This window comes from Podarcis melisellensis (assembly GCF_964234715.1).
Source record: "Podarcis melisellensis genome assembly, chromosome: 11".
NCBI lineage: Eukaryota > Metazoa > Chordata > Lepidosauria > Squamata > Lacertidae > Podarcis > Podarcis melisellensis.
In genome coordinates this window covers 31,285,307-31,304,085 of record NC_138543.1, presented here as the reverse complement: position 1 = coordinate 31,304,085, position 18,779 = coordinate 31,285,307, and positions in this window count along the sequence as shown.

Sequence of the window (18,779 nt, the reverse complement as noted above, 5' to 3'; positions counted from 1 at the left end):
GGAACAAACTGGTCTTCCAGTAAGTTAGTATTTCAGAATTAAATTGAACTATTTCAAATTAGCTGGGTTGCTTTCATCTGTATACTACTTTTTTTTAAAGTGCAACTGTCTCTTCTGAAGAATAAGTATTATGCAATTATATATAATCTTTGCTATGGTATAGTGTGTGTGTGTAGGGAAGGATGGTTTTCAAAAAAGATACGGTAAGTCTTTCTCTGTACTTGTCATACACACCCACGCACCCACCCTTATTTTCCATGCCTCTGCCTAGTCATCTGCTGCATTATCCCAAATGTTTTAGGATCTGGGCAGGAAAAGGTTGGACTTTAACTCATTTCAAAAATGTCCACGGACAAGACACTGGTTATTAATGGTAGTCTACAAAGATCGTCTTGTGATTTCTTAGCTGAGATGGAATTTGAACTTCCACCTGTGATATTCAAATCCAGCAAAATACTCAGTGGCTTCTATCAAAGAATCATTTGAAAAAGCTGAATGTAATCATAAGTTGACTTTTCTGGTAAGTAAAAGTGCAGGTCTTCTGTTGCTCTTTTGCTCACTGTCTGCTCCAAATGGACATTTCCATTATAAATGAAACTGTTCAAATTCATCTCTGATATGGCATAAAAACCAACCCTGTTAAAGCATGTATTGATTTTTCTTCTTCTGTTGATCAACAATTCCAGACTTTTAAAATGTCAAATGTCAGAACAAAATGCGAATGCAAATCAAAATTAAATTAATGTGTGCTCCGTATTTCAAGTGATCCACAAATTATGTCTTCCCTATCTTCAGCTACACCCCTCACCAAATTAGATATTCACTGAACTGAAAGCTGGGAACAATTTGTAGTTCCGTTTCTATGGCTCTCGGTAATGATGTGACCAAAGGAGGCAGAGTCAAAGAAGGAGGCTGTAATGGAAAGTTGTCCAGTGACTGAGGCAAACTGTCCTCCAGAATAAGACAAATTCATCTGATGCTCAGAGGAAAGTTCATTTGTTTCTTCTTAAACTTAGTGTCTTGTACAATTTTGTCTGGCGTCACAAGCACACAAATGGAATCCCGTGGGGAGAAAGGAGCTTGGACAGTATTATTGCCACTGGTGGCACTGTGGGTTAAACCACAGAGCCTAGGACTTGCTGATCAGAAGGTCTGCTGTTTGAATCCCCGTGATGGAGTGAGCTCCTGTGGCTCAGTCCCTGCTCCTGCCAAGCTAGCAGTTCAAAAGCACGTCAAAGTGCAAGTAGATAAATAGGTACCGCTCCAGTGGGAAGGTAAACGGCGTTTCCGTGTGCTGCTCTGGTTCGTCAGAAGCGACTTGGTCATGCTGGCCACATGACCCAGAAGCTGTACACTGGCTCTCTCAGCCAATAAAGCGAGATGAGCGCCACAACCCCAGAGTCGGTCACGACTGGACCTAATGGTCAGGGGTCCCTTTACCTTTATCGCAGAGAAGGAAGAAACACACATCCGATAGTTAACTTCTTATTGGCATGAGAAACACTTAACAGCAACTTCCATGGTCCTCCTGATACACACACCCATATGCTTTTAGCCTCTAGGTCTGAGCCCTATGAAACAGTTAAACAGTGGGCGGGGGGGGGGCGGCATCCTCCAGCTTATAGACCCTTCTCTCAAAGATTGTGTGCCCACAACTGGAGACTTCTCCTGCTCTTCTATTTTCAAGCCCCTCATGGTTCTTGGAAACAGCGGGGCAGGGGAAAGGTGGGGAATCTTCTGGCATGCCCCTTGCCTGAACCATCCCTTCCTTCTCCATCACATTTTTCCTGCCTTCCTCTGCCTCAGAATCACATTTTTCCTGCCCCATAAATCACCCGTCCTCTCTTCCTGGATCACTCCCCTGGTCCCCTGCCTCTGCCACACAGAAGGGATGGTTCTTTGGAGCCCTGCCAGTCCCTACCAGTTCTGGACTGGTGAAGTAGCAAAAGCTTTAAGCACAACTTTTACCACCCTACCTTCCAAATTGTAGGTTGTTGGGCACAGCCTTGTGTCCTCATTGGTGAGACAATGGTGACAACTCAATCACTCTGTGTTGTATTTTTGGGGAGCGGTATTCAAACTGCCTAGGGATTTCTGTTGAAATATAAAGCAATATAAACCTGAATAAGATAAAGTAAATAAAAATAGCCTCACAACTATCTGTATTATATAACTGCAGGTTCTTGGGTAGTTAAATATTGGTGTTAGGCAATGTTAGTGAGTCACTGTATGTGAATGCTATTGCTTACTTTAAAGATTTATATGGAGAAATACAATTCTCTTTCTTTGCTGTTTTTGCTCTCTTGAGATGATTCATTTTGTGTACTCAGTAGGCATTAAGCAGTCAGTAATAGCACCAATCAGCTGTTCTTTGGAGAGATGGATGTGAGATTTGAGAATGAACCAGCACCCAGAATTCACTTTTGGATGCTTTTCTCATCCAGCTAGAAAATGTATGCAGGTGGCAGAGGCAGGTGATAGGAACAGGCCAGCAATACCACAGCTCAGAAGGTCCTCACCTTCCCATAGTTGCCTAAGCCTCCTCCCCTTCAGGTCCTTCCCAAGCAATCCAAGACTCCTTCAATGTGTATGTATCTGGTCCGCCCTCTTCATACCTCTTCTGGTCCTGCAAGACAAGACCAGGGGGGAGGTGAGCTGGTTGTAGCAGGAGAGGGTGAACATCTGGCTTCTTCAGCAGCGTGCTTCATTTTGCATCTTTCCTCTCTGCCTCTACTATTGCCTCTGATTCTGGACTGCTTTCTGCCACTGCCTCTTCTTGTTCACTAAACTCAGTTACCTCTTCACCTTATGACATCTCCTCTTCCCAGTCTGCTCCGTCTTCTCCCTCTGACCACTCATATGCATCCCACCACCAGTCTCCTGGTGGCTCCTGGAGCCGGTGCCTCCTACCACTCCTCTTCATCCAGCCACTTCATGACAACAGGCATACTTTTGTTTACAGATCCTCTCTGATATCAATGTAGAATTATTTGGCTTCATCTAACAAACTTCTACTCATAGTAGACCCATTTAGATGAAGGGAAATGAATAGGCCTACTCTGAGTAGGAGTAACACTGGGAACAACCAATTATGCTTACAGGCAAATTAAGCAGCAATAGCTTTGCTGTAGAGGAATAAATAGGTTAAGAAATGGGAAAAGATTTCAATCTAGCCTTAAAGTTCTTAGGTTATTGTGTCATTGTTATTTACAGAAAAAGATATATCTGAGGTCACTATATAACCTAAATATTATCAGTTTTAATTTATCTCTCTCTCTTTCCCTCTCCATCTTGACTGTTCTCACTGGTACCCATGGCAACCAAATCATCTTCCTTATGCTGAGAGAAAGATTTGAGAAGTAGTACAAATTATATTTCATAATAATCCTAGCATTTCTGAAACAGATTGATCAGATATTCACCATATAAATTAATTAGTGCTGGGCTGACAAATTTCAATTTTAATTTTCAGACAAGTCATTATTTCAGAGGCAATAAAAACAATGTAGACAAAACAGTGAAGACTATTTTAAGTCAGTTTTCAGCATCTCCTTCCCTGAGTCTTTATTGAAGCTTGCAGTGTGCTAAATATGAATTGAATAATTTATTTTTCTGCTAGTGGTGAGTTCACATGGATCTGCGGTGAATGTACACCCCGAGAGGTCTTGGGGAAATGGTGAGAGGTTGACCAGGTAACGTTTTGACTTCTCATCTAAAACAACAAAAAAGTTGGGATTATATTCTGCTGATCCTGCTGAGCACAACACAGTACTGTATGATTGCAGTTCATGTGAGGGCTACGTTTCACAGGGTGCGCATACACACAAGATTGTGCATAGCCAAGAGCTTTTTGCTGGAAGGTGTAGGAAGCCCTGCACAGTGGACCTCCCTGCATAACCATTGGCTCCATAAGTCACAAGGCAAACCAGAACCATGGAGACAGAAAGAGGAAGAATAATCTTGGTTCCCTCAGCTGTGGAAGGAAAAGAAAGGCAGACAGTGAAAGAGGCAGGCGGAAGCTGTGGCTCCAGATCTATTCCAGGTTCTCAGATAACAATTAAAAGTGTTATGTATTTGTTTGTTAGTTTGTGCAAAAACAGAGTCCTGTTTATACTGAAATTAAAATACCTGCACCAAATGAAGGAAATAGTGAAGCTGGCATACAAAGCCCTTCCTATAATTTTGAAGGAATATGTCACCAATCCACTTTAAATTATTTAATTGCCATGCTTCAGCAGCCAGCATTTTTTAGGAAACATGTGGAGTATTGATTCCTTTATTGTAAATAGAGCATTACACTGTCTACTCAGAAGTAAGTCCCACTGCATTCAATTGACCTTACTCCCAGATAACTGGATAAAGTCTGTGCAGCCTTACAGTGCAAACCTAAGCATTTTTACTTAGTCCCACTGAGTTCAGTAGGATTTACTCTCTGGTATGTTCCTGAATATTATCACATCATCATCATCATCATCATCATCATCATCATCATTATCATCATCATTCTGCCTTCTTCCCTAGGAGGGACTTGAAGCAGCTTACAGATAAAATGTTATCTCATTCTATTTACCTGCAGAAGGTAGGTGAGGTGGAGAAGTTGGAGTTGGCTCAGGTTGACAGGTGTCAATGTGTATATGGCATCTATGTCTGCAGCAAGATCAACACAGGAGAAGCTTCCTGATGTAGAATAGAACATCCCTATTTTCACTGGAGAAGTGTTGGAGGGTATGTGAGGCATTCATTTCTTGCCAAAGATAGCATACAATAACTATGAAAACAAAGCAAAACAAATATTTGAAAGAGAAAGATAGTAAATTAATTGCATAGAATCAGTTTTGAGGTAAACTAGTTAAACCACTATGCATTATTTACTATATGAAACACTGGAAAATAGCACATTAAACTTCTCAACATTTCCCAGTTGATTTAAAGACAGACAAATGGTCTCTATAAAAGCAAAACGGCAACTTTTGCCTAGGTGATGGTCTTGCATGCTGTTAGATTGTTTCCTACCTACTTTATACTAGTCTTGTAATGCTACGTAGAAAGTCTCTCATTAGAGATTTTAAAATGAAATATAGCCTTGCAGCAATGCTTTACAGCTTGTTGCTGCCCTTTGTCTAGCCAAAGTATCAAGCCATTTCAAAGTAAGGATGTACTTCAATCATTTTTGATTTAATGTTCCACATGCGAAATGCCCACTAAGCTTCCCTGGTAACATTTGTCCATCAACTCCTGGGGCATGTTACCGGGCGGGGGATAATAACATGTGTTGCTATCCAATGCACTCATTCCGTTATCCCAAGAATTTCTGCTTGGGCAATAGAACATTCCCCCTCTCTCCCCATGTGCTTCCCAAAACTGCAGAAAAAAAGGGTCTCCGTGAAATTCCCTCTCCCACTTCAATGTGTGAAAGTCTCTGCTGAATGAAAGCCCCTTCTATGAATGGAAGATACCCTTCCATGAACAAAAGGCCACCTTTGGATCCAAGCTATAATGTGCACAGGTTGCACGAAAAAGCTAGTCAGAGCAGATATTTTGCTATCAAGACTAAGCATACTTCTTAAGCCTATATAATTTGTACCCCATTTGTACCTAGATCCCCAGGTATAGGGTGGTATGTAAATTTTAACAGCAACAACAATAATTTTGATAGGGCAGGATTCCACAATGACTACAGTATATTCAGTTTTAAAATTGCAGCTGTAGCTCATATTCTGTTTATTACCTAGCTCTGTACTGTTAAAGGGGGAAAAGTATTTTTTCACTATTTTATATCTGACAGATTCTCTAAGAATGTAAGCATATTCACTGGGGGAAACCCTGGTAAGAAAACCATGTCCACAAAGCCTGTGGGATAATATTTGGCATGGGATAATACACCATTATGTAAACACAAGATTTGCTTCAAATTTGGCAGCAGGGCTAGAGATAATGACAGTCATAACAATGTCAACCCTTTGAACCAACACAGTGTATGTTTGAGCATCAGTAAACTGCAGTGTAGTGTGTAGTCAAGACCTTTTCAGCAAACAAAGACAGAGAATGCTAAAGCAAGGTTTCCCTGTAAGAGTAAACTGGGATTTGCCACTGAGCTGAAGGAAGCTTATGAAAGAGGTCACCTTCCTGGGGTAATTTTTATCAGGAACCGTGCTGAACTTAAGGGCGATGCCACTTCACACAACTGATCATTTGGCACAGTACATATGGTCATGTGGTGAAGAGTCATCTGATTGCCCTTGCCCCATCGTAGTATGTGGCAAAGTGGTGTGTGTGTGTGTGTGTGTGTGTGTAATTCATCATGCATTGAACATTGATCTGACCATGGGCCACAGCAATCTGATAATTCCTTGGAATGTGACAACTTTTCTGGGCAATCCAGGCCATTTTGGGGCAATGCAAATCAATCCCAACAATTCGGACTAAGAGATTAGATGGATTTAAGAGGTTGCTTAGAAGGCTATTCAGCACACCGTTTTTTAATTGTAGTCTCTTGACTCTGGTAGCAGAACTGAGCTGCTTTCCACACCTCCTGTGCTGCTACATATTGCTGTTGTTACTAGTTTGATTTGATTAATTTGTGGACTTATTCAAACAAATGCTCAGGGTGCATGCCATACAGTAAATAAAGAGAGATCTTACATCTGATAAAACAGACTAAAGGGGAAATGATTTGTTGCTGTTGTTTTTGTTTTAAAAAAATCAGTTTGGCAAAACTTGTTGGGATGAATGTTGGACTGTGGTGGATTTAACAAAGGGGATTAGGGAGGACAGAAAAATATATTGTATTGTAAAGACTTATACAAATATGAGTTTAAAAAGAGCATTGTATATTTAGTCTAAGATTAGTAGTACATAATAATTCACTCTACCCAAGATGTGAATGAGATCACAGCTGTATTTACAGAGCCTGGTTCTCTGCAAAGAACTGATCCACCCAAGGGAATACAAGCCAGTGCACATCACTTTGACATCAAATTACAATGAATAATTACACCTTTGTATTCCCCTCTTTTCCAAAGCCTTGTTCAGCTTCCTTTCAGATTGATGTACAATATTTACTCCTATTGCTGACTCCAGCACTTTGTTCCATCTCATTAATTCAAAGAATAAGGAGCATCAAGGAATATCAGGAACATCATTAATCCAAGAACCATTTTTCTCTGCTTCTCTTAACCAGTTATTGAAGATTTTTTACAATCTGAGCAAAATGGATGAAAAGCTTGAAAATATCAAGGCACTTTAGCATACCTTTTCCAAAAAAGAATAAGGAGAATCAAACTGATTGTAATGGTATGCAATGGTCATGTTTCTAGTTGATCTCCCACCCCCTGATTCCCTACTATTTCAAGTGCGGTCATTTACTCCAGCAATACCTTCAACAGAAATGTACTTTCTCCCCTGCACTATTTGCAAGGCCATTTCAGCAAGGAGAAAACTAATGCTGTTCTACTGAAATATTTCTGGATCTTCCAGCAGTAATTCAGCAGCAAAATATTCTTGCTACAGTGAAGCCTAACAGTAAAAGCACATGCCAATGTAAATTCATCATCTGCAACTAAGAGTGGTCTCCAGCAAAGGTTTTCTCAGGGGAGACCTATTGAAATTAATGGATTTAATTTAGTCATTTCATTAATTTCTAGAATATACTCATGCATAAAGCTTAGTTGAAGACCACTTGACATTTTAGCAGAAGTAGGTGAAAGATTAGTAGCAATTTATTTGTAATATGTAAAATAATAGCCAGGAGGAGCTTCATGGAACTAAAGTGAGAGGTGCTGCTATTATAGATATATTTGTGTGACCTGATGATACACTAGTTTTTACCTTGGAAGCATGATCAGCATAATTCAAAGTGCTCAATGGCTTAGGACCCAGAGGCCATCAGCAATATCTGTTCCCATACCATACCAACCTGCCTATGCACTGAGGCCATTTTTGGAGGATCTCCTGTAAGTCCTCTCCCCACTATCTGAAGTAAAAGTTGGCCGTGATCAGAGATATATAGATAGAAAGATTTCACAGTGGTGGCCTGTTGTTGTTTTAAAAAATTCCCTCTCCAAAGAGGCCCATTTGGTACCTACATTATCATTTTTTTCATACCAGGTAAATACTTTTCTATCTTTTCCAGGCCCAATTATGAGAACAATCAGTTTAAGGGTGCAACTGTGAGTTAACAAAAACCTTCTACTCACTGATATAGACTAAAAATCTCAGGATTCTGGCTAGGGTTAACAGAGTGCCCCTAAGCCCCTGCTCCGTGATTTATGAGGGACTACTATAAAACTACCTTCCTTCACTCAATAAGGTTAGTCTATCTTCTGTCTAACTTTCTGCATATTTGGATTTTTTTTCTTATTCCATAATGTGATACCAAGGCCACAATGACATCAAAAATCTATTAATCATATCTAATGAATACTAGCACTTGAAAGGCAATGTAATTTGTCAGCACATGCTGTGCTGCTGATAAAAATAATAATAATATAAAGGCTGCAACAAACTGCTCATGAAGGACAGAATACATAGGAATATCAAACCGACAATTTCCTAACTGGTATAATAGATAAATTGAATGGCATTCACTGATTAAGAAATTATCAGCAAGAGAAAATGTCTTTGTCTTTCCCATTCATTGGTATAATGTGCATTTATTATCACTTCTCTTGCAATCTCTTTTTAAAAAATGAATAGTAAATTTTTACACAGGGAAAAAAACCTAACCCTGAGATAATTATTATTACAGATGAGCTGATCAGGTAAAGGCTTTGTCATTACCTTCCCACATTTATATAACAGGCCTGATGACAACTGTCATCCCTTGTCCTGAAACTAGAACAAGGAATCCAGATCTAATGAACAAGTGGATTTGGCCACAAAATATCTGTGGTAAATTAGGATCCTTTCTATCCTACTCCAAAGCACAGCTGAAAGTCTTTTGAGACAGTTTCTGCTTTCATGCAGGCTTTCCTGCTCAGTCGTATGAGGAGAGGGCCTGAAGCTCAGTAGAAGAACACATGCTTTGCATTCAGATTTGATTTTATCTCTAAAGAAGACTGGGAAATAATCCCGTCAGAAATCCTTGAGAGCTGCTGTCAGTCTTCAACACCACCACCACCCTTCCCCACCTTCCTGGTAAGCAGCAGTGATGGTGTGTCACAGCCACACTCCTGCTATTAGAACAGACGATACTGAGCTAGATGGACCTCTTGTCCTATGCTGCTATGTGATGTTAGCCTCATTTGTAAATTGCGATATTACCATTGTATGAACTTTTTGCTGGAGGTGGAGGTGGTGGAGGAGGAAACAGCTAATCACCAATTTCCCTTTCTCCCAATGCTTGGAATCTACTGCCAGAACACTTTTTTGCTGACACCTTTCTGATCTTCCAGTTGCCTCTTCCTTCCCCTCGAACATCTCCCTTGGACAACCAGGCTTCATGGTGCACTCCTATGCAGCACACCAGAACACCGAGAGGGATTAGGGAAGAAAACAGCTTCCATCTTCCCCACTCCCTGCATGTCTGTGCTGTTCCTGCCATCACCACACCTTTAAAGGGAAGGGTTGTGGTGCTGGCATAAGAGCAGTCCTACTGGATGAGACCAAACATCCTGTTTTCACAGTGGCTAACCAGATTCCTCTGTGGACCCTGAAAGCAGAACCTGAGCATAACAGAAATCTCCCCAACTGTGATTCCTAGGAAGGCCTCTGACAGTAGAACCAGACTAAACTATTTATTGTTTGTTTATTAAATTTCTATACCACCTTTCATCTGAGGATCACAAGGCAGTTTATAATACAGTCATCATAGCTAGCAGCCATTGCTAGCCTTGTCCTCAGACACATCAAACTGGCTCGGAGAAACAATGATTTATTTCCCATCTTTGAGGAGATAACTCAGCCCATTTCTGAGTCAGTCCTATGTGAGGGATTGCAATTGTTGACTGTAATTCAGACTGTAAGATCCTTCGGTCAGGGATCTTTATAGTTTGCTTCTGTTAAGCCCTGTATTAACAGAATATCATACCCTCCAACATTTCTGCAATGAAAATAAGGACATCCTATTCCATAATAACAACAACTATATCCACCAATCTGTCAGGGTTGCCCCAGCCACTCTGGACAGCTTCCAACATATATGAAAACATAATGAAACATTAAACATTAAAAAACTTCCTGAAACAGGGGTGCCTTCAGATGTCTTCTAATACTTCAAGTGTCTTCCATACTCTCCAACATTTTTCTGATGAAAATAGGGACATCCTAAGGAAAAGTGGGATATTCCAGGATCAAATCAGAAACCAGGACAGCTTCTGTAAATCAGGGACTGTCCCTGGAAAATAATGACACTTAGAGGATCTGGAACATAGTCAGAGACGGTTGCTGTACTCATGTATCCTGCTTATGAGCTTCCCATAGACGTCTGATTGGCCACTATTGGAATACAATGCTTTTGTCTGATCCAGCATTGCTCATCATACTTGAAAAGAAAAACAATTCAGATTTTACACCTCAGGGTTTCCACACATGACCACTTTGGTACATTGTATTTACAGAAAATCCTGCCTCATCCTGAAGCTAGCCAGTCATGTGTATCTGATGTCACATTCAGGACTAAAGCTTTGGCATGTCATTGCATTGCACATGGCCAGCTGGCCACATCTTTGCAGTCAGCATGTCCAGGATTTTAGGGAGGTCCCCCCCCCCGACCCAGTAATTAAACTTAAACACCTTAATTATAAAATAAAATCCTAAAGATATTTCTAGCTGGAATTTAAACTTTAATTTATTCTAGTAAAGTCTATTCCTTGACAAGATTACTAACAGGCATAACATTCAGCAGCAATCATTCCAATGTACCCTGTAATTACTTACTACATATCACACAAAAATGCACATTTCTTTAATGAGTGTGTGCAGAGAACATCATTTTAAAATATATCATTACCCAAGTAAAAGAGAGGGGCACCAAACATTTAAAAAGTTAAATTGTGCGTTCTGTGTTAGACAAAATTGCAAATTTATTCGTTAGAGATAAGCAGCGTCTACTCGTTTCACTTCTGCATAGCAATATAAACAGTTTGGCTTTATGTTCTTTATCCTTGCTGGTCGACAGGAAATCCATGCTATGTGCTGTACTGAAATTCTCATTCCCATTCAACTTTTTAAAATTAAGTTGTCTTTTTATTAGTATTTCCTTCTTTAAACTGCCTATGACATGATTCACTCTAATGCACGAAATAGGAGAGCCTTAAATTAAGTCCAGAGGATTAGCACTTTGCAAGTTAGAGCACAGGCAATTTTAGCCTGGCTTATTCTTCATATCCACTCAATTAACCTCACAGAGTTTCAGAACAAAAGTCAGCATGGCACACATCATTTGAATGGAACAGATGCCATCTTTCTGCCAAGTGATGATGAACCTACACCAGCCATTCTTAGCCAAGGCCAGGGTTCAAAGTGAGGTGGACCATTCAAGAAGTAGACACAGGAAGTTAATTTAACCAAATATATTACAAGTACAGTATTATAATACAGGCATTGCCTGATTCTTAGAATTGGGTAAGTTCTTTCAGCTTATTAACTCTGAAGAGTTAAAAAATGTTTTATTCTTTTATTGATACCCTCCTCATTACATTCAGAATGTACATAGAGAGCATTTCCTTTGCTGGATTGGAAACTGCACATTGAGAAAGATGTGCACATGCAGAAGGATTCGGAAGATTTTAGCAACCTCTTTACTACTTAGTTTTAGACAATGACCCCCTCCTTATGTTGTGTTTTTATTTTTAATTTGTATTTCATGCTTCATCAGTTACTGATTCTGTGCTGGTTCGAAGAGTAAAATAAACACAGTCTCAATTAAAACAAGACCATAAAAAAATCCCAGCTATTAAAACATAATGCAACAATACAATTACACAGCTAACAGGCAGCTGCTACTTTATATCTTGCAATTCTGCTCAAAAGGCCTGGCACCAAAATATAATAAAATTTCCATTTGTACCACAATGAGGAGGGAACTCTACTTCCAAGGGGCCACCACAGAGAAGGCTCTTTCCCATGTTACTACACTATGGGTTTCTGTCAGTGTCAAGACCATAAGAAGGTCCTTTCCTGCAGATCTCAACACAGGCTGATCAATGTAGAGAGAAATGCTCCTGCAGGTATTTTGGGTCTCTAGACATTTAAGGTTTGTTGAGGCTAGGCTAGGCTAGGGAAGGAAGTGTGTGGCATAGGGGGAGGGGAGAATTTTGTCCATTGTTCCAGTTGGGGATACCTTGTAAAAATGTGTGTGGGAAACAACAGAGCATAGCATCCTGTGGGCCCATGCCCTTGACATGCCTGTGGAAAGCCCTGTTTTTTACCCCCACCACTGCCAAACATCACAGATGGGCCATCTGTACCACAAGAATCTTCCATGACTCTGTTGGTACAAATGCTCTTCCACAGATGGGTCTGGCTTCTGTTAATGAAGAGGCAATTACACTGTTTCCTTTGACCCATCAGCTGGCCTTCAAGCATATTAGGAAGACAGGGGCATTTAGCATTTAGTATAAATAGTTCATCTTCAGAAGTAAACCTGGCAAAACTGAACAGTGTGGTCCACATCGCACAAACATTTCTTAGGAAAACAACCAGTATCCATTGGTATGTTTACAATATCCATTGCCACTTAACAAGCAGGGTGCATGTAAGTGGTTGTGAACAAATCTATGTTAAAGTATTGCTTTAAACGGGATGTGTACAGTTGTGAAAAGGACTAAAAATGCAGCACTTTCCATAAAATGTAGAAACAAACCAGAAATTAATGCAGTTGTCATAGCAGTGGTGCAATATGAACCTAACACTTAGCCCCAGTAGTACAATGGACTTGAAAATAAAATAAACAAACCCTAGTGAAACTGAGCATCAAGTTTGAGCTCTGTGGTGGCTCCTCATAGTGATACAAACACTAAGTGTGCAGAGTCCTCCTCAGAGTAGACCCATAATTTTCATGGGCCTACTCTGAGTATGCCTTAGCTGGACACTATCCACAGATTTCTCAAAAAAGGAGCACCACACTAATGACAAGAACACCTTGACAGTATCTGTTTCAGCTAACAAAGTTGGAAATGCATTGTGTATACTTAAAATAGAAAAAGAAGTAATAAAGAAATTAAGAATGATATCAAATGTTTGGCAAAACGGAGCAAACTGCTGACAGCCCAAGATGGCTAGAATCATAATCTGGCAAGGGCATGATACTTGTCAGTTCACATTCCCAAACATCTGTGTCGTTTTTATAGTCATATTATTTTATGATACTAACATCTTTGATATGCATGAGAGCACCAACATGTTGCTAAAATTAGCATTCTATCAGCTTGAATTCCTAGATGGGTGTCAATTTGTTTGAGACATTTTTTTCTGCAAACAATTGAAGCTGTTAACACACCTTTCACACATTGTAGACACTGCAATAGAAGCTTAGCAGATAACTCCCTCTGTAAGCTACTCAATAAAGTACAGTGATACCTCTGGTTACGAACTTAATTCGTTCCGGAGGTCCGTTCTTAACCTGAAACCGTTCTTAACCTGAGGTACCACTTTAGCTTATGGGCCTCCTGCTGCCGCCGCACCGCCAGCACGGGATTTCTGTTCTCATCCTGAGGTAAAGTTCTTAACCCGAGGTACTACTTCCAGGATAGAGGAGTCTGTAACCGGAAGTGTTTGTAACCCAAGGTGTTTGCAACCCAAGGTACCACTGTATGCATATTTTATACATGCTTAGTAAGGTTGTGTTGTGTATGGGGTGTTAGTGGGGGGGGTAGTACCTCTGGTGGGGGTCACATTGTGCTCCTTCGGGGGTAGCTTGTCCATCTTTGCTCCCCACCCTACAATCATAGAATCACAGAATTGTAGGGACCCTGAGGATAGTCTAGTCCAACCTTCTGCAATGCAGAAATATGCAGCTGCCCCATACGGGGAATGAACTTGCAACCTTAGCATTATCATCAGCATGCTCTAACCAACTGAGGTATTGCCACTCCAATCAAATCTCGCCAGTGGCTCCTAGAAGCTATCCGCATGCAACAGCAGTGACACTAAGGGAAACGGCTTCGACTGACTAGCTAAACCAGGTGAAGGTAGCTAATGGGTCTCAAATCCTCAGTGAGTTAGGGATTTCCCTTGCATGTGAAGACAGGCTCTCGCAGACTGAGTGGATGAGACCAAACACTCATGCCACCCTGTCTGAGCTATCCCAGGATTCAAGAAGGTAGTTTCTGCATGTGCTGTAGAGGGAAGTGAGGGACAGATGGGGCTTGTCAGTCTGGGGAGGTAGCCCATTTAGAATCAAAATTCTGATTCTAAACCTCTGTGCTTTGTGGGATATCTTCAGGAGAAGATAAGGCTAAAGAGTAAACCCTACACAAATCCCAATGGTTTCAAAACTGTAATCACAAGGGAAAGAATACAGACTTTTGTGGGTAATTGGAGATAGGGGAATGGAGTGGAGTTTGCTGGAACAACACAAACATTCTACAATGCAACATTTTGTTGCAGCTTAATCTTGTTGAAACTTAATCATGTAACCCATAGGCTTTGCCCTAAATTTTATATGATCAGTTTTGGTACGTATAAAAGGGGTAACTTGTGATGCCTTAACAACAAACAAAAAAAGCCAGGTTTTCTTTTTTAAAAATCCTGATGAAGCTTTTGTCTTTTGAAATGTTTACATCAGTACACACTTTACTGTAAAACAGTCTGTGCCACAAAATCTAATTTGATTGTGATCTATTTGGCAGTCTAACATTACTATGCTTCTTGAGTTCAAGTAAAAGATTTGTAAACCAGTTCTAAAACTTTATTATCAGGGCAGAGCATCAAGCTGTTCCCTGCACATTCATCACAAAAGTGATGCTCAGCTGTAGGAGGGTATGAATCATTCTAGATTACCTATCTAGTACTTGAAAGCCCGGCTGCAAAATAGCTATAGTGGAGATTAGCCTTCTCCAATCGCTATTGAATTTAAAAGACTATTCTGCAAAAGGAAAGGAGTTCATTCACCAGGCCCTACAAGTGAAAGGGGCCTTAAATCAAAGGAAGGCTTTAGACAAGAAAGCCTTGGGTGTGCACATTGCAGGTCAGAGTTGCTCCAGGAATTGCTTTCATTCTGAGGCCTGATTCATCTCTGCAAGGATATTACTTGACTGACTATGTGACCTCCCACTGTGAGAAGCCATGGTTGCTATGAAGGTGTCCTCTGTAATGTCTAATCTGTGTTGGTTGTTTCACATGTACAAATCATGTATGATACTGTAGTCTTGGGGCTTCTCTGAGACTGTAGTGAAGCACAGTGATGTAATCTACAATGTGATCTAGACACTTCCACAAATATATGATGCAGGATGCAGAAGGATTACTACTAGAGTTTCTTCCTCCCAAAAATGAGTTTTCCTTACCCATAAATGCATGTTATATTCTGTGCTAGCCCACCATTAAACAAATAATGAACATAAGCCTATCAAACATTTTGAGTTTTCAAATCATCTTGCAAGGTGCTTCTTAAAATGAAGAATTCCCCACCCACAATTTCAGCAGGGCTTTGGAGACTTTGTAAGCCCTGCCAAAACAGAGGGGCGTATCTTCATTTTAGCAACTACAAATAGATAAATGATAAATAAATAGAAAGTAGAAAAATAAATAAATATTAAGTTAAGATTTAACTATTGGAAAATTGATAAAAGAGATTGTTTAGGGTTTAAGGCACTGGTACAACTATTATTTTCAAAATTTTCTTCATTACCTCTTCTCAACATTTATACACATGTTTGCAAGATCACCACATGTGCCAATAGGTTCCTAGTTTCTTACATCCTCTCCAACACATGACCAACACATGACAACCAACTATAGATATATATTCAAGACTGATTGGAGTCAATGGGTTATTTTTAAGGCATTTTCTTGGCTATTTGCAGAGATGGATCTAAAAGCGGGCGTAAGCCATTGTTTCTTCCCCACTGCACTGGTCAGATGGTTTGTAGAATGAAAGAAATCACATTCGAAAACATCTCTTAACCACCTCAAAAGTAAGGTAAGTGTATCAAATGGCCCTGCATCTGACCCATGAGAATTTCACCAAAAATATCTCTCTCCGTTCTTCACTTATGAATGCCATTTCTTTTTCTCATTAATTGCTCGTTTTCCCTCCTTTTCTATTTTGTGGGAAGAAGGTTTTGTTGGCATAGTATGCAATGAATTTTAATATTTTTAACTATTGTAGTGTTGATTTTTGTATACAGGCATGGTCCTCACAATAAATGGATTTGTTGTTGTTATTATTAACATATATATATATATATATATATATATATATATATATATATATATATATATAATTGCTAGACAATTGTTTTTAAAAGAAATGATGGACATTTCTTTCACACAGTACTATTAGGGACTCTTCTGTTCACTTCAGTGAAGCTGGCAGAAGAGAACTTGTCAGGGGATTGTACTCTTAATTCTTAGAAGTACTGCATATGAAGTATGTCATGTTTCACACTTTTTTAAGTGGTTAAGGCCTTACATTTTTCTAAAGCTATGATGTGATTCCAACTAATAAAAATATACTTTTTTTAAAAAAAAAAGATGGCATCTTTGTTTTTCTTTTTAAATGTTACTTTCCCTCATGAGATCCGTTGTCATCTCTAAGTAGCTACTCCATCCTTTGAAATGCCGGGGCATAGACAGCAGCAGGCAGGCCCGCTAAAATAAAACATTAGATGTTTCTTGTTTAAAAGCTTGGTTTGGAAACTGTTCTCATCTTGCCCTCCTGCTTGTTTGGAGTACAGTGGCAGTTGCTTTGAGCCAATTTAACATTTGCTTTGCATTTTAGCTTTCACTTTGATATGCATGCACCCTATGGGCCAATTTCATCAAACCTAGATCCAAATTGATGCACAAAGCAGGTGCACAACTAGAATGAATTCAAAGCAGATCCAACCACACACACACACACACACACACACACACACACAAATATCCTGGCAGGGAAGAACCAAAACAAATTGCTTTGCTCTTTCTCGCTTCCCTCCCCATTCCACTCTCTTTATCCTTTTTGAAATCTTTCTGTATAACTTTGAAATAGTTTGGGGTCTTGGCAGCTGTGCACCGTTTAAAGTTGCTGATGAGATTGATACTTTCTAATTTTCTGGAGCGACCAAATGATAGACTGTCTTTGTAAATGAAGTCCCATGCTGCTACTGTCTACAGTTCAGCATTGTCATGTTAGATTAAACAGCAATGTGTTTGTTGCCCCTTATTAATTATGATGCCTCCCACTGCGTCTCTGATTGTTTTGTTCCAAGGGTACTGTTATGCAGAAGCTCGCCTTCTCTCAGAGAAGCCCATCACGCTGAAAGCAGCTCATTAACTTCAGACTCCCACTCAGTTTGCCATGACAGACTTCCCTAACTAACTTTAGATATGTGTGGTAATAAAGTTTTATCTCTTTGCACAGCATCTCTCGACATTCCATCATGCGCTGTTCCTGCAGACAGAATTCAAAGCACAAAATCTTGTGTCAGGAACCATTTGGGTACTAGATGCGCGCAAAATGCAAGCAAATAAATGAGAAACTAGCCTTCCATAAAAGATTTGCACTGCCTGATATAGAGATAAATAAGCAGCATGAGAGTATACAGAATGAAATCCGACTGCTGCAATGCAATTTTTCACCTCTTTGCCTACTACCCCCATCCTGACTACACAACTCTGCCATTGCATGTTGGAGGCAGTGCTGAAGGCACAGAGTCACTCCCACAGAATGCTATTGGATCTTTTACTTCCCAGTATCTTGAAACATCAATCTAGTATTATTATTATTTTCCTTTTTAGGAGATGTCTAGGAAAGTAAGCAGAAAACCATATGTCACCACCACCACCTCCTCAACCTCCCACTCTATTTATCAGACAGCTTTTGTGGAAAATGCCAGCTTAACTCAGCTAAGATGACAGAACTCCACCCCAGGTCCTACTCTGGCCTCTAACCCCTAATTCAGAGCATTCTAGCCCCAGAGCGCAACCTATCCAAGTGTTAGAATTTCAGTGTCAAGAACTGCAGTTGTCTGGATATAGTTTACAAATGCAGTAGAAAAAAGAGCATTAAATAATGTGATGATGTAGACTCTAGTCCATGCCTTTATGCATTTCTTGGGGTTGCATCCAGTTTCATTCATACTCAGAGTAGACCCACAGAAATTTAATGAGAATTTCTTTAACAAACACAATTTTTGCCTAATATGCACACTTTTGCAATTTCCCCTAATTTAATGGATTTTTGCACATCATTTTCACTATTATATGCATTTTGTGCACACTTCTTTTTAACGTATGCATTTTTGTGCACATTGTTTGGAAAACTGCATCGCAAGATTCAGAAAAGTGTAAATTTTGAAGGGTAGCTGTGGTTCATTTCACCTATTGCTTCAAGAAGTGTGATTTGCAAATAAAATCAAATTGCTCTCCCATCCCTACCCCTGATAGCTTTATTTTAGTCCATCCCAGGTTTTTATTGCCAGCTCTGCCATTAGGCCCAGTGATACAATTGCCTCAAATGCCAGGTGCTATGAATTCATGCCAGCTGTTTCTTCTGAGCCTTCGTCCTGTTCCCTCCACTGGAAGACAAAGCTGTGTGTACTATCCCCATGACCACTAGTAGGCTGCCCTTAGATGTAGTGGAGGATTCTATTCCTTCACTAGTGTTGAAGCAAAATTAAGCAGCCACTAGAGAG